Below are 17,687 nucleotides of genomic sequence, written 5' to 3'. Positions count from 1 at the left end.
CAGTCCCCTTCCTGTAAGTTTCTTCTACTCATTGCTTCGTTCACCTCATCTCTGAAAGATCTTCGGGGTCTGCCTCTCTTTCTTCTTCCTATCGGGCTCCACTCTGTTATTCTATTTATCCACCGATTTTGGTCTGCTCTTCTGACATGTCCGTACCAGGTTAACCTCTTCTGTTCGATGTAGTCTATTATGTCGAGGTTCATTCCCATTCTCCTCTTAATCTCCATGTTATTTATTCTATCTCTTCTTGTTACTCTGCAGCTTCTCCTTAGGAATTCCATCTCTGTTGCTCTTATTTTGTTTTTGGTTTTCTTATTTATTGTCCAATTTTCACACCCATAAGTGAGGATACTTCTTGTCATGGTATTATATATTTTTTTCTTTATTTTCATGCTGATGTTCTTATCCCATAGTACCGAGTTCAATTTTCATATGCAGTCTCTTGTTTGTCCTAGTCTATTTTTTATATCTTCCTCCGTTGTTCCTTTGTTTAATATTATGAAACCTAAATACTTATACTTGTCTGTTCCTTTGATTTGTTTACCTTCGTCTATTTCCAGCTGTTTTATTTCTGTATTCTCCGTTGTTAGGTATTCAGTTTTCTTTAGGTTTATTTCCATCCCATTCTTTGTATATTCCTGCTCCAGTTTTCTCATCATAAAACTGAGGTCATCCTCGTCTTGTGCGATCACTATTTGGTCGTCGGCAAAACTTAGCGTATATAGATATTCGTTCCTTACTGGTATACCCATTCCTTCGCACTTTCTTTTCCATGGTTTCAGGGTTTTTTCCAGGAATATTTTGAACAGGGTGGGGGATGTGGAGCAACCCTGTAGTAGTCCCTTTGTCGTCTTAAATGGACTGCATATTCTATTGCCCGTTTTGATAGCTACTTCGTTATTCTTGTAGAGTGCTTTTACCGCGTTTATTAATCTTCGTGGAACTTCGATGTCTTCCATTGCTTCCCATAGCTTGGTTCTAGGTATTGAGTCATATGCCTTCTTAAGATCAACAAAGGCCAGATGGACGGATCTATTTTTGGCCATTCTTTTTTCTGTTAGTTGTTCGATCGTGTAAATGTGATCTAAGCATGCTTTCCCCGCTGTGAAACCTGCCTGGTCTTCTCCGATTTCATCTTGTATATATATTTCTAATTTTTCCTTTATGGTCTTTATTACTTTTTTTATTATTTCATCCATAATCAGGTTGACCTATAGAGAGCTCAGGGAACCTCCCTGTCTTATCCCATTGCCAGCTCCAATAGGGTCGGTTAGTTCTTCTCCTACTTTTACTTTTATTGTGTTGTTTTGGTAGATATTTTCGATCGTTTTGATTATTCCTCGAGGTATCTCTCTTATGTACAATAAGCGGATAACGTCCTTTAATTTAACTCGGTCAAATGCCTTCGTAAGGTCCGCGATACATAGATATACCGGTTTGTTGTATCCTAATGATTGCTTTTGCACTTGCCTCATTATAAATATAGCGTCGGTGCATTCCGACCTAAAACTTTGTTCTTCTGCTAGTGTTATAATTTCATTCAGTTTATTTGTTATCACTTTGGTTGTTAATTTTAGTGTTGTGTTTAATAAATTAATTCCTTTGTAATTTTCCGGGTCCGATTTGCTTCCCTTTTTGAAGAGGGGTATTAGGATGCTTGATCTCCATTCTTGAGGAATTCTCTTTTGCTCTATTATTTTTTGGATTAGTTTTAGGAGTTGTTTGGTCAGATCTGGTCCTCCGTACTTTAGGAGTTCGTTCGGTATTCTGTCCTCTCCTGGTGATTTTCTATTTTTTATTTTCCTTAATGCTTCCTTTACCTATTCCTCCTTAATATTTTTTTCTTCGTAGTCGTAAAACAACAAGGACTAATTTTACTTTTGTAGGTCACAAATTTAACGTTTGTATTTTGCTGGTCTTGGAACATCACAAAAATATTTAAATGATCATCGTCAAACATCCCAGAGCTACCCAAGAAAGAGAAGATCTTTATATTGTTCTTTTTTAATTAAATCATTGTTTTAAATTTATCAAAAGTAGACAAAATTAATTCTGGTTTACCTCATCTAAAAATCGATTAAGTTTTCTATATCGCAAGTTATTACGAATTACAAAAATTTTTTTTAATTCTACTGAATGACATACGATTTTAATTTGAATTCTCAATCGACGACATGATTTTCTTCATCTTTCGCAAATATTTTACTGTATTGAGTGTCCGTGTTTTTTTAATCGATACCCCAAGATAAATTGTGTCAAAGATCAATATGTTAACATGATATGTTAACATGACAAAAATAGAAAGAGAAAACTTCCGTTAAAGATATTTCTGTATTGTTGTTCTGTGCAAGTTCTGAGAGAATATGACCAATGCGGGGTGCAACATCGTCAAATTTCTGAGAAGTACCTTAAAAAAGACGATTTTGTGGGTTTCCTTTTTAAATTAAATATTTAGATATTAGAACAAAAGTGTACTAATATACTAATGAAAGTCACAAAATATGAATTTTAAAGGAGAGCGAAAATAAAAATTCTCTTGAGAGTTTTGTAACATTTTTCATTTAATATATTAAATTTTATTTATCAAATTCTTATGTCAATAATAATCATTGTCTTTTTCTACCACTAAAAAGAAATTTTTTGTAATACTTCTGTTTTTGGAAAAAAAATAGACTTAACACATTTTTGCTCTGAAAACTAAATTTTTGACTGTGACTTAATAGTAATTTTGCCACCTATCTTATGGCAAAGACGGAGCTCTATTACGAAAAATATCATACCTATTTTACAGAATTAAGCAAATGTTTGGATATAAAGAACTAAAAATATTATATTAAAGTGTTAACTAGTAATCTAATTTGAGTCTTTATACATTAGAATCTAGAAAAAATCGTGAAATCTCGTTGGAACCCACTTAAGCAGCTTTTGAGGATCATGGAATTTTTTAGTACTTATCGGATTTAAGGGACCTCTCAGAGAAAACAGAGAATCATCTACAGATTGATGGTTTCTTCTACCAACTCTTCGGTTAAAGTTCTACACTTTGAAATTCCAAATCGAAATATATTTTAATGTACAGAATCCCAGGATTTTCTTGTCTGAATTGCATACTGTTTGTGAAATTAAAAATTTTTCGTTATTCTCAGTTTTTTTTTTATTTTGAAACGATGAAACGCAAGAAGTGTACAGTTTATTTAAGACTAAAATTAGAAGTTGTCATTTTATACACTTTAAAATCTTTGTTTTTTCCGGAAATTCTAGCCAACTGTAACCAATCCCATGGAGTAATAATTTAAAAATTAGGGCATTTTTAGCCTCTGGTTCTATAACTGAGTGGATACTGTCCAGTTCCATGTGCGTATGCCCTCGCAAAAGGAATTTGTGAGTGATTTCTTTTACGAAATTATACGTATATTTGTGGATATCTCGAAAGTAGATAAAAGTAGCACATAATCATTGCGGTTTTGAGATAGGCAATTATCGGTCCAAATAACAACCGAAGTTGTGCTTTGAGACAATCAATGAATGTAGTTTACCCATGGTACAATGAATACACAAGGTATGATACATAATCCAAAATCGGTTCGCTTTCGCGCATGATGTAGTCAAGATCGCTTATTCCCGCAACATTTGAATGTAGTTGTATAGGAAAGACTTTTAATTTTAAGTTTTTTTATATAATTTGGCTAATTTAATTATAGTAATTATAAAGATATGATAAAATTATGTTTTTATAATATTTATCCTTTATAAAACATAGTTTTAATTATCTTTTATTACACGTAGGTACAGGTTAATTAACTTATACTCCAGAGTTCGATATTTCAGATGTTTAAAAAGATACAGAAAAGTGGTAATGGAGGTTCACAAAATTTTTACGTATATATACCTACTGAACTAAACACAAAATCAAAATAAATAATGACAAAGTCAACTTTATTTATATCGAATGAGCTAGCTGGCCATCGAATATGAGTGTAGTGAGGGCACACAATATTGCACAACATGTAAAATGACATTTTTGTAATATTCACACATAAAATTATCTTGGTATTGTTTATAATAATGATAACATTGTATATTTTAATAATGATAACATGATTTAACAAAGAAAAATATGTTATTTTGGAAGATGCTAAATTGATTTCCTCCGAAACAGTTCTTATTGCAAATTGCATAGCAGGCTGAGGCTAATTTCTTACTTAACAAATCGATATGAAAAAACCATTAAGGTTTCATGACTAATAATTAATAAAAATAAAGATTTAGACTTACGTCGTTGACCTAGAAGTAGTAAGAAGCTGCTCAACATACTTTTTGGACTCTCTGTGTTCGCCTCCTTGTACGCGTTTCTTTTGGTTGGTTAAAAGGGTAGCCGATGTTGATTTAGGCAAATAAAGACTAGGTACTGCCTCAGGTTTGATATTAGACCCTTTTTAGAAACGTAATTTAAAAGTTCCTGTTGTAGATTTCTTTGGTAATCTTCAGTTTTAAAATGTGTATAACAAATTCTTGCAGTATTACAATTAAAATTATCCTATCTACAACAAGATATAATCCACAGTTTTCTGGTCACGCTATCTTTAGGAAATGTATGAAACCTAAAGATTTTATCTTCATTGTCACTATTGCAACAAGCAATTGCACAGCGTACTTTGAAAAAGGTACAAAACCAGATATATAATGGCAAATAAAAACTTTCAGTTTTACAAAAAAATACTATACAGTATAAATAAATAGTAACTAAACACAATTTGTATAAAGACACATATATAAGCATATATCTAAATTATTTTCCTATTATAAAATAGATAGATGAGTCAGTATTGAGATACTTTAAAATATATTTATTATCTCATAACTTGCAATTTGCAATAGTCACCATTGATAACCGATATTATTGTTGAACTTTTGTTTTTATACAAGCTTTCTGTCTTGCCGGTGTAAAGTCGTCTGAAGTCGATATTTATTGTGTTTTGCGTTTTAACTAATTTGTGTCTTATTTTCATATTATTATATTGTTTGATAAGTAAATTTTGCATATAATAATCGGTAGGTTATAGTAATGTGTATATTTTTTATTTTACTAAATTTATTATAACTTATCTAAAATACCATATTGAATTGTAAAACAGATTTTTCTCTATTGTACTCTATTTTGTTTTTATTTCAGGAAAACTGCTTGGAAGTGAGTGACAGTGAATCAGAATAAGCAAATCTACTACTATTTACCTATTCACAGTATTTCCTCTGCAGAAAATTTTTAAATTTCAAGGGATTTGCATACAAAAAGAGTACTTATATTATTAGTATATGTATGAAAACAAAAATAAATATTTTGCCTGAATCTCTAGGAGAAGTAAAGGTTTTACGCTACTAAAAATATATTTTTTATTCAATTATAACCAAAACATAACATTTAAAAAAAAATTAGATCACTTTTTAACCATAATTTCAAAATTAATGTGTACGTTAAGCTGTAATAATGGGTTCGAGGTGGTTCAGGCGATCTTAACTACGTCACACTCCTGGGCCAGCTGTCAAATGTCATGAGCAATATCATACCTTGTGTATTCATTGTACCATATATTTTACCAAACATGAGGTTAGTTTACACCTCGGTCAGCAATTGATTCAACCCACATTAGACCACGTTCCACATTGAAATTGTATAATTAAAACACTAGAGTTTTAGACTGTAAAACATTTTTGTAAATTTATCATTAAAACTTTTTGTCCAGGGTTATTAATGAACATCTCCTTATCTATATGTTTCAAGTTGTACCGTCTATCGGCCTGTAACAAATGAGCGTTATACTGAACTTGTAGTGTTTCTCGCTCAGCTTCAGATTTGACTGTCTTAGATTGATTAGAAATTCATCACATTTATCATAAGTGTCTTTTGAAAAGGAACAGCGAATGATAGATTAAGTTTTGAAGCTATTTTCTTGTGGCATTTTAAAGTAATTACTATTTAAATGGGAATAAGCCACAAATAAAGGTTAAAGTACGTTTATTCACTTCCAAAATCGTTCTCAAAATAAAAAACATTACTTTGTATTTTGAGAATAAAAAAAATAAATAAAAAAAACTAATGTTTGTATTTTGAGAACGATTTTCGAAGTGGAAATTGAAACGTCAATAAACGTACTTTAACCTTTAATTGTGGCTTATTCCCATTTAAATAGTAATTAAATTAAATTTTGTATTAAAAATTTGATTTTAAAGCCATTCTTTGCCTACTTCGTCCGAAGGAATGTTTTTCAAATCACATTCTTCCTTAAACAACATCACAAACCTTGTAGAAATATTTAAGTGACCTCCTAAATATTTTTTCGCCGTCGTTCTTCAACACATGGATAGGCCATTATATGCTCACGAATTTTACCCTTAAACTCATTCTTTACTTTATTTATAGTTGGCTGCTTTCCTCTTTAGTCACATTCTACAACTCCACCTGTTTACATTTTTTTTAAGTGCACATCTACAGAAGATTGAGAAATATCTAGAATACGCAAACAGAACTTACTGCAGACTTGAAACCTCTTTCCTTCAATGGTAAAAAAATATTTCCAGTTGCAATGGCGTTTTCCAGTTTCATTGCATTTTAAACGGCAGTTTCTAGAAGGTTCTCGCACATTCCTTTCCTTTATAGTATTTTTAGTCTTGGTAGATTTATATTGTTGGCCTGCCATCCTCTTCTTTTTTCGTTCGTTTCGTTGCCACGTAGTTTCGTTCCTTAAACGTTTCTTTTCCTTGATGATCGGCTTACATGAACTCTTTTTCTTTTTTATCTTCACCCTCATTTGTGATTTAAAAATCATTGCCAATACTCCAGTTAATGCTAGGAACTTCCCGAATATTCAAATGCATCTTCCTCGTCTTGGTGCATGGTACTTGAAGACGGATTGAGCTTCAGTGGTGGTTGCTTAATCTCGTTAATAAGCACGCTGTTACTTGAAGCAGGGATGTCTTTAGGTACACCTAAAACAACAGCAGCTATATTTTAGTTGTATCCTCCTGCAAGTTAACAAAGTTGTGAGATCCTCATTGTTCCACTAATGAGGATCCACCATTCACGTTTTCTTTACTGTTCAAGCAGAAGAATTCAGTGGGCTCTATCTTCCATTGACTGAACAAATGCCCGTATTGTACTATGTAATGCACATATTAACAGGCACAGACTTGCCAAATTTTAAAAGATTGTGGACTTGATGCGTTGCCTGAATTGCATTATGTGGGACATAATACTTTTTGTTGGACAGAATACGGTTTTGACATGGGAAATGTATACACCATTTTGGATCTAATATATTTGAAACGCATACGATACTGTTTTGCTTTAAGCGCAATGTGGACTTAATACTGTTCATAAAAAAAAAAATAAGAAACACCAGTGAATAGAGCGGAAAGTTTTAATCCCAGTGAGCAAAAAAAAAGTAGAAAACTGAAATTTTGAAAAAAGTGGACGCAATTAATGCTCACATACTTCATCTATAAATCAAATATTGCATATGCCAAACTGTTACCAACAATAATTAACATTTTTTTTCTAATTCTGCTGAATCCTAATCTACTAATCCTCAACCGACGATATAATGCCTTCCAATTCCCTGCAAGATTTTATTGGTAACAAGTATTATACAGTACAATTGGTGCCAAAGGTCAATACTCTGGTACGACATATAGTTCGGTATTGTGTGTTTCTTTATTGTTTAATATTAAATAAATTTCAAAGTAACCCTTCTATTTTATCTTCTAAAAGCTAAACTTCATATCAAAACCGTTCTGTAAATCCAAATCGGAAGTCTATATGTAAAAAAATATTTTGCAATTTGTGGTTCATTATCAAAAAGATATTTGGTAAACTTAAATGCTCCTGTAACTAAATGTCACCCACGAAATTTACTGGTATAATGTTTCAATTTCTTGTTTCTTAAAACTTTTCACGAAACAGTATTGTGACCTTAACTCTTTGTCTCTCTATCTATCTATACAAGGATTTTTACAGCTGTCGCCGCCTTCCTTCTTTCAGCCAACGTCTTGAGTCCTTTCTGGTCTGCCATTCTCCATCTCTAAGGTCTCGTCTTTCCATGGCCTCGTCCACTTCATCCCTCCATGATCTTCGGGGTCTACCTCTTTTCCTCCTTCCTATTGGGCTCCAATTCGAAATCTTTGCTATCCACCTTGTATGATCCGTTCTTCTCACATGTCCATACCAAATTAAACGTTTTTCTTCGATGTAGCTGAGTATGTCTTGTTCTACTGCCATTCTTCATTTTATCTCCTCATTTCTGATGCGATCCATTTTTGTCAGTTTGCAGCTTCTTCTCATGAACTCAATTTCTGTTCAAACTGTTTGGTTTATTTATTACCCAATTCTCTGCTCCATAGGTCATTATACTGCGTACCAAGGTGTTATAAATTCTCTTCTTTGTATTTCTGGTAATCTGTCTATCCCACATTACCTCGTTCATTTGTTTAACACATGTTCTTGTCTGTGCTAATCTACTGGTTATATCTTGCTCGGTGGTTCCATTTTTTGAGAGTACGAATCCTAAATATTTGAATTTGTCAGTGCCGTTAATTTCCCTATTATCGTCCATTTCCAAGTTTCTCACTGGTTCTTGCTCTGTGTTAAATATTCGGTCTTTTCTAGATTTATTTCCAGTCCATTTTTTGTGTATTCCTTTTCTAATTTTCGGAGCATATAGCACAGATCTTCTTCACCTTGAGCAGTTACCATTTGGTCACAGCTCTTTGTCTAAGAAAAAAAAATATCAATTCGAATACGTTAAGTGTGTGTACTTAAAAGTTCCCATTTTCTTAATAAATTAGTTCTGAACTTTAAGGCCTTGTTTCCAAACCCTTGTCAGTTTCCAAAAGATTGACAAAATTTGATGAAAAACTCTTTGGTGATTTAAGTTATATGAGTTAAACTCCATATATTCGGATGTTGTATATGGCTACATTAATATTTAGTTGCAGATAATTTATAAATTAATTAATTAGTCGAAAGCAAATATTAAGCAGTATATTATCATCTAATGAAAAGATTTTTTAAATAGATAATTTCATTTATATATACATACATCTATAAACATGTATTTTGTATAAGGTTGTAGGTTCAAGTTTATATTTTCATTTTTATTAATTACTGCATGATTCATCTCCAATTATTACGTATAATAATATTTAACATATTAATCAAATTAGACTGCTTCTAATTAGCCGAAGATGGCGTATATTTTACAGATTTTCTTACAGAAAAAAACGAAGAAAGTAAATAAGCAGTATTAACGGAAAAATAGAACCAAAAAAATTAATTTTGTATGAGCATTATGACTACGTTCGAATAGCAATAGCTGTGGCAACCCGATAGATATAAGTTATTATAATCATTCGAAGGATTTATAACCATATACATTCGGAAGAAATCTTTAGGGAAGCTTTAAACGATAGACAGGAAGAAGTAACAGTAGGTGGAGAAATAATTAACAATCATTTATTCGGTACATAAACCGTTCATAAACCTTTCTGGTCATTAATAAAACTGGATGACAGTTGGGAAGTGAATGTAGTGTCAGCTGTGGCTAGACGGAGAATGGATAGATTGTGTAAACTATTTCAAATTCCTTGATACCTGGTTGAATAGAAATGGCGACTTGATTGAAGAGATAATAACCAGAATTGAAATATCACTCAATTCATGTGAAAGTACCTGATATGCTACGTGTGGTCTATCTAGGGATACAAGCGGACGTTCGGCCCGCGTATTATTTCTCACACCAGCCCATAAAGGAGGAGGAGGAGGTCAAACATTGGATTATCTTCTTTGTTGTCACTATTAAGCGCAAACAGCAACAGGCACAGCTGGCAACAAGCCCGTATAAAAGAGAAGGATTCGAAAGTGAGGTAAGCAAATCGCCCCGGTAAAGGGACATAATTACGACCGCACCAGGGGGGCCTGGGGGGACGCACCAGTCCCCCACAGCACAAAGTTCAAATGTCCGATTTTACGAGACTGATGCGACCGACTCTAGTACTTTCAACTTGCTAGCAAAACCGCCGTTCTGCCCCCTTGCCGGTTACACCAGTGCCCAGACCCAGAATCGCTGGTTAGCGGGCATTGGAAGGCGGCATCACTACTTGGATTGGATTTCCCAGAATACTACAAAACTAAACAGTACGCGATCTTCTGGCCTAGGCGCAGACCGGCCACTTCGGCTAAAAATGCTTCGATGTTATATTTTCTCCACCCTTTTGTAAGGGGTTGAGGCAAGGACACTGAAACAATCCAATATTAAAAACCGGCGAAAAATCCACAAGTTCTCGAACACCTAAGAAAACAATGCCAAGTTTGAAATTCCATAAAAATCGGGAAGTTGGAAGCGCACATCATGAGAGGTGAAAAATAATAACTATTAAGGAATATAGTGCAGGACAAAATCAAAAGCAGAAGAAGAGTAGGAAGACGTAAAAAATTATAATTGCCAGAATGATTTTCAATCATATATATATATATATATATATATATATATATATATATATATATATATATATATGAGCAATTCCAATACTTTTCACCCACTTTTGTGGAAGAGGTCTTCGGATTTGCTCCAAATTATAGTATGTTATTATACCTTATGAAATAAGACTACAGTTCAAATTTCAGCACTCTAGGTACACTAGGGAACGAGAAATCCCTTCTCAAAGGCCCAAAAAAGGCCCTTTTTAGCCTATATTCAAAAAGCTATATCTCGATGTCCTATAAACCGATTTTAATTTAGAATAGCTCATTTTTTTTGTTATAACGTCAGCTATTTACAAAAATTTTCAAAATCCTAGATCCCAAGATCCATTGTCGGGGACTAAATTAGTGCGGATGAAATTTAAAGATTTTGGTTATTTTTAAAAAATCATAAATAGTGAATGGGTAATTAGAAATACTTTTGATAGGTCTTATTTGAAAGGTTTTTTTATTACCTTTAAAATGAGACTTGGTAAATTAAAATTTATTGAGTAGATTCAGAGTTAGAGCTGTTTGAAATTGATCATTTTCGTGAAAATAGCGTATTTTCGAATTTTCAAGCTAGCAGCAAAAAAATCTTTAAACTTTTAGGGTAACGAAACTTGGTGTGATGATAGTTTTTCATATGTACAACAACCTGTAGCTCTTTATTTTTGGTGTTTTAATCATTATTGACCTTATCTAACTGCTTCAAAAATTGGAAAAATCAAGTATTATACATCTAAAGTAAGCCAAAGTACTCGGCAGTTTTGGCATTCTTGAATCAATTTCATATTCATCATCATCATCATCATATTCATCATCATTTCTCAATATAGATAATAAAAGTACTTACCAAGAGCTTTAACTTAAGTGATGGTAGAATTCTCTAGGTGATCGAAAACAAAAGTTTGAATTGTTAAAACGTTTTTTTATAATTCAGGGTATTAAATCTGTGAAAGTGAAAGTTTATGGAAAATTTTGAACAACTTTGATTTTGTAGCATATAGAAAACTTCTTTAGTCACTTTTCAAATCTATTAGCAATTGAAACAGTTTTTTCACCACAAAAAAAAATGTACCGCCGAGCGGCCAAGAGTGTAAGGATTAATGCTAGTACGAATTCGTGCACGCGTGTGTGCACAAATATTTTTTCTCTAATAATTTTTGGAATTCTAATAAATATAATAAGCTTACAATAGAGTTTTACCGTATTATTTTACAAAAATTGCTGAAAAAAATAATAAATTATAGTATATGAATTGAACCTGGCAGTAATAGTTACAAATTTGACACTGCCTAAAATACTGTTTGAATCGCCAATAGGGAATGATTTTAATTATCAACGAAAATTTTTAAATTGAAAGAATATCACTATCTATTAGGATAATGTAAACAAGCCGAGTGGAACAGTAGATGTATTATGCTTTAGTATATAGCATTAGTATATGCTTTAGTTAACATTGGAAAACTTTTTATCAAAGTTTTTTATCAGAAATGTTTATTCTCAAAACGAACAGTAAAACGAAAATTTTTAAACTTAGCTTATTTATATCGTATATAGTTATATATATATATATATATATATATATATATATATATATATATATATATATATATATACAGGTATGGAAATAATTTTTCGGAACATACGAATATCAATACAATAAGTAGATTTCTTGATTTGCAATTAACCAGTGTAAATTTCAAGATAACGTCGCGATGTGCTGTGTCTAATTCAATTGTTCGACTGGATATGCTGTACCCACTGAGTTCTCTGATTTGTAATTAACCAGTGTAAATTAAAATATAACGTCGCGATGTTTTAAAATTAATTCATTTGTTCCATTGTAATCCTTATTACAAGTCGATTATAGTCGAACAAATAAATTCATTTTAAAACATCCCGACTTGATATTTGAAATTTACACTGGTTAATTGCAAATCAGAGAACTCAGTGGGTACAGCATATCCAGTCGAACAATTGAATTAGACACGGCACATTGCGACGTTATCTTGAAATTTACACTGGTTAATTGCAAATCAAGAAATCTACTTATTGCATTGGTATTCCTATGTTCCGAAAAATTATTTCCATACCTGTATATATACGATATAAATATTCTTATATTCTAATTAAGTTTAAAAATTTTCGTTTTACTGTTCGTTTTGAGAATAAACATTTCTGATAAAAAACTTTGATAAAAAGTTTTCCAATGTTAACTAAAGCATATACTAATGCTATATACTAAAGCATAATGCATCTACTGTTCCACTCGGCATGTTTACATTATCCTAATAGATAGTGATATTTTTTCAATTCAAAAATTTTCGTTGATAATTAAAATCATTCCCAATTGGCGATTCAAACAGTGTCAAATTTGTAGCTATTACTGCCAGGTTCAATTCATATACAATAATTTATTATTTTTTTCAGCGATTTTTGTAAAATAATACGGTAAAACTCTATTGTAAGCTTATTATATTTATTAGAAGTACAAAAATTATTAGAGAAAAAGTATTTGTGCACACATGCGTGCACGAATTCGTACTAGCATTAATCCTTACACTCTTGGCCGCTCGGCGGTACATTTTTTTTTGTGGTGAAAAAACTGTTTCAATTGCTAATAGATTTGAATAGTGACTAAAGAAGTTTTCTATATGTTACAAAATCAAAGTTGTTCAAAATTTTACATAAACTTACTAATAGGCCAAAACGACTTTTCACAGATTTAATATCCTGAATTATAAAAAAACGTTTTAACAATTCAAACTTTTGTTTTCGAGCACCCAGAGAATTCTACCATCACTTAAGTTAAAGCTCTTGGTAAGTTCTTTTATTATCTAAATTGAGAAAAAGGGGTTAGTATTATGAAATTGATTCAAGAATGCCAAAACTGCCGAGTACTTTGGCTTACTTTAGATGCATAATACTCGATTTTTCCAATTTTTGAAGCAGTTAGATAAGGTCAATAATGGCTAAAACACCAAAAATAAAGAGTTACAGGTTGTTGTACATATGAAGAACTAGCATCACACCAAGTTTCGTTACTCTAAAAGTTCAAAGATTTTTTTGCTGCTAGCTTGAAAATTCGAAAAAACGCGATTTTCACGAAAATGATCAATTTCAAACAGCTCTAACTCTGAATCTACTTGATAAATTTTAATTTACCAAGTCTCATTTTAAAGGTAATAAAAAAACATTTCAAATACAACTTATCAAAAGTATTTCTAATTACCCATTCATTATTTATGATTTTTTAAAAATAACCAAAATCTTTAAATTTCGTCCGCACTAATTTAGACCCGGACAATGGATCTTGGGATCTAGGATTTTGAAAATTGTTTTGTAAATAGCTGACGTTATAACAAAAAAAATTAGCTATTCTAAATTAAAATCGGTTTATAGGACATCGAGATATAGCTTTTTGAATATAGGCTAAAAAGGGCCTTTTTGGGCCTCTGAGAATTGATTTCTCGGGCCCTAGTGTACCTAGAGGGCTGAAATTTGAACTGTAGTCTTATTTCATAGGGTATAATAACATACTATAATTTGGAGCAAATCCGAAGACCCCTCCCACAAAAGTGGGTGAAAAGTATTGGAATTGCTCATATATATATATATATATATATATATATATATATATATATATATATATATATATATATATATATATATATATAGTCCAAGATGCAGATGCATCAAATTTCCTCACTTTCACCTCAGTAACATGCTCAAGAAGTGACACAGATAATAAAGCACATCTTTCTAACTGTAAAGGTTTTATTGCACTTACCTAAAGAAATCTAACAGAAACTATATCCGAAACTTAGAAACGCTATAAATAGTAGAACAAATAATGAATATACGAGTAATATTTAGTATCTCTTACGATCAAGCGACGACGCAGATCTTAAAACAAATTCACAACAAGAGCAACAACTAATGAATATGCTAATCCAACAATCAAACTAAAATTAGTCAATTAATAAATAGAATGAGACAACTTGTTATGCAAATGGAAACAATGATGCATCTCGGTACCACGTTGGTAAACAAAATTAAATAATGGGGCAGCTACTAAAATTATGATTTGAAATGCAAATGGACCGTGTACATATGCATAAACATTTTTAAAATATATAACATTATATAAATTTACAAAAATAGAAAAATTGCAAAGAAAAACTATAGTTTTAATCTACACAGAAGAATATAGGAAATGAAAGGAACAGCTAGAAAAGCATGGGAAGTATTTTACTAGACAAGGATAAAAATATCACAGATAATACAAAACGGTTAAAAAGGTGGCAAGAATATATTGAAGAATTGTTCCAAGATTATAGACAGGGCAATTTTTATAAATGCAATTTGAATCGAGACTCAGGTTCAGATTAAAGCTAAGTACAGATTAGAGAGTTAAAGTGCAAGTAACAGGTAAACGTTAACACTAACGTAAACGTAAAGAAAACGGCCACTATTATAGTTTATTTTTATGAACGAGAGAGTAATTAGCATAATTTTAACTGGTAGCTCCGACCACTCCATGGGCGTGCTCAAGATTAATTGAAAAATTACTTTGAATAATTGTAAAAAATAAATGAATTATTTCAGTGTTATAAAGTGTTATGTGTATGTAAACAAAAGTGACCTCTTTTATCACACACTATATTAGAACTGACTGGCCTACATAAAAAAGGGTTTTAAAAAATTCACATTTTTTTTAATTTTTAAAAATTACAAAAGAGAAAAAGAGTTTTTAAAACCGTCTAAGGTATGTTAAATAGATGAATAAAAATATTAATATAAAACTTACAGCTACTTGTTACAAATCCAAATCAGATTCAGAAGATGAACTTTCAGAACCAAGATTTATAATAACTGGCTCGATCATTTTATCAGTAATATTGTCCAGCTTCCACATTTTTTCCTCTTCTTTAATAGTGTGATTTACTGCCTTTTCCCAGTTTTCAGGTTTTACATTATTTACGGCCTCCAAAAACAACTGTTTAACATCATGAATTTTAAAAGTGGTATTTTTTCTTGAAACTTCACTCTTTATCTGTGCCCATACCAGTTCAATCGGGTTTAATTCACAATGATATGGTGGGGATCTAAGTACTGTCATTCCACGATTTTTGGCAATTTCATCAATTTCGTATTTTTTAAATTTTTCTTTATGAAGGGCACACAACGAATAAAGTTCCTTTCTTATAGATCCGGGATGGTACGTAATATTTTTTGAACTCAGCCAATTCTGCAAGTCTTTTTTTAACCACTTGGTTGTGGGCAGTCCTTCTATAAGTCTGGAGTGATAACTTGCATTATCCATTACTATTACACAGTTCTTAGGAAGAAGATCTATCATTTGTTCGAACCATTCTTGAAAGACAGCGTTCATGTCTTCATGGTAGTCACCGGTACGAGTTGATTCAAAAGTTAATAAACCACCTTCAACAAAACCGTCTGAACTGCCAATGTGTACTATTATCAGCCTGCGTCCCTTTCCTGATGGTGGGTTTAAACCAGTAGATAAGTTATTTACAAAAGCGTGCCTTTGACTTGTAACAGTTTCATCCTGCCAAAATTTATTTGGTGTATGACCCTCGTTGATCCATGTTTCATCAAGATAAAATATTTTTCTTTTTTGGTTTCTCATTTCCTTTATGGTTCTTAGCCTATTTCTTTTAAAAGTTTCCATAACGTACTTCGACTCATTTCTGGGTAATCCTTATCATCTCGAACTGAGACAAGAACTTTATCCAATGTTGGAAATTCTTGTCTAAAGAAGAATTCATGCACTTTCCGTCGAAGTCCTTCTTTAAAATGATATTCTATTTGAAATTTTGGTTTCCCTGGAGTATTACGTGGCATTTGAAAACTACCACATTTCTCTTCTTTAATAACTCTGTAAATCGTAGATTTCCCAACACCAAGTGTACTGCTAACTAACTCAACGGTCTCATCAACACTTTCACATAAACGTTTGTCTGTAAATGATTTAAAACAATTAAATATTAATGTTTTTTCATTAACTGTTAGAGGACCAATTTTTCGGCGTTTACACGGCACTTCCAAATTTTCCATAACACTAGTATACACAATAAACTGCACCTTGCAACTGAAGTACATACTTTTAGTGAACTGTTAAGAATTTTGAATACGCCACTTGGACCTTCCTACAAAATGGAAAAACCCACTATCACATTTTCTGTGGAATAAGTTTAGAAGGTAATTATCTAGTCAATTACTGTCGTAGATTCCTGGAATTAAAGAATTAAATGTTTGATTGTTGAAACCCTTACTTCGTGGAATGCACTCATTTCAGATAAAATAAAACGTTTTATTTTATCTAAAGAATTAAACTTTATTTTGCAAATAGGTAGGTACTTATTAAACTTTTATTGGTTATATATAACCAATAAAATAAACATCTTACATTTCTTGCAAATTCATTAGTACCTGTTAACCTCCATCACTCCGACACTGGCAACCTTATTTAGCGATTAGTAATCCTCACAACTATTGTATTCTATTCTGCTCCAACCTTTATACCTGGTGGTCATACTCAATTTAAAATTGTTTTCCTATATACTTCTGTAAACTTGTTGACAAATATCTGTTTTTCATTGAGTCACCCGTTTCAACAGTTTAGGGATTTGCATACATAATTTATTGTTTTATTACTCTCTCATACATAAAAATACACTATAGATCAGTTACTGAGGGTTTTTACCTCCGAATTCTTTATAACTGAATCGATTCATTTGAAATTTTGTGTGTTTGTAAATAATTACTCAAGGAACAAAAGTTATATAGTGCCGATGTGCGCTTCCATCCTGGGGGTGTTTTCCACCCCTTTTCGAGGGTGGAAATTTTTTCACTCAAAATAACCACGCTATTCGATAGAAGGACAAATTTCAAACAAAAAATGTAGTAAACATTTTTTTCGCTAGATCAATACTTTTTGAGTTTTCACTGTTGAAAAATGTCATTTTTCGTTAAAAAAACGTTGTTTTTGTTTTTGTCTTTCAATACGAGTATTTAACGTTAAATATCGGAAAACGGGTACATTTTTCGACAAAAACTCATATAATATTTTTAAAAGAGTTTGAAAAGACCTTTAAAATGAGTGGTAGTAAAAGTCCTTTGCACTAACTGTACGTGAGATACGATC

The 17,687-nt window shown here is 31.8% G+C and overlaps 1 protein-coding gene across 2 annotated transcripts in view; it reads right to left on the bottom strand.

Annotated features, from left to right (window-relative positions):
* The window catches only part of LOC140435073 (organic cation transporter protein-like), a 129,950-nt gene that overhangs the window by 92,705 nt on the left and 19,558 nt on the right, over nucleotides 1-17,687 (bottom strand). The window contains exon 1 of one of the 2 annotated variants that reach the window (XM_072523770.1): nucleotides 14,307-14,427. The exons of the other annotated variant lie outside the window; for it this stretch is intronic. The gene's annotated coding sequence lies outside the window, so the exon portion shown is untranslated. Of the gene's footprint in view, nucleotides 1-14,306; nucleotides 14,428-17,687 lie in introns of those variants that run through there. 2 annotated transcript variants of the gene reach the window in all.

This window comes from Diabrotica undecimpunctata, chromosome 2, assembly GCF_040954645.1.
Source record: "Diabrotica undecimpunctata isolate CICGRU chromosome 2, icDiaUnde3, whole genome shotgun sequence".
NCBI classification, from domain to species: Eukaryota; Metazoa; Arthropoda; class Insecta; order Coleoptera; family Chrysomelidae; genus Diabrotica; species Diabrotica undecimpunctata.
Note: the sequence above shows the minus strand (reverse complement) of the source record. Positions and strands in the feature narration are given on the sequence as shown.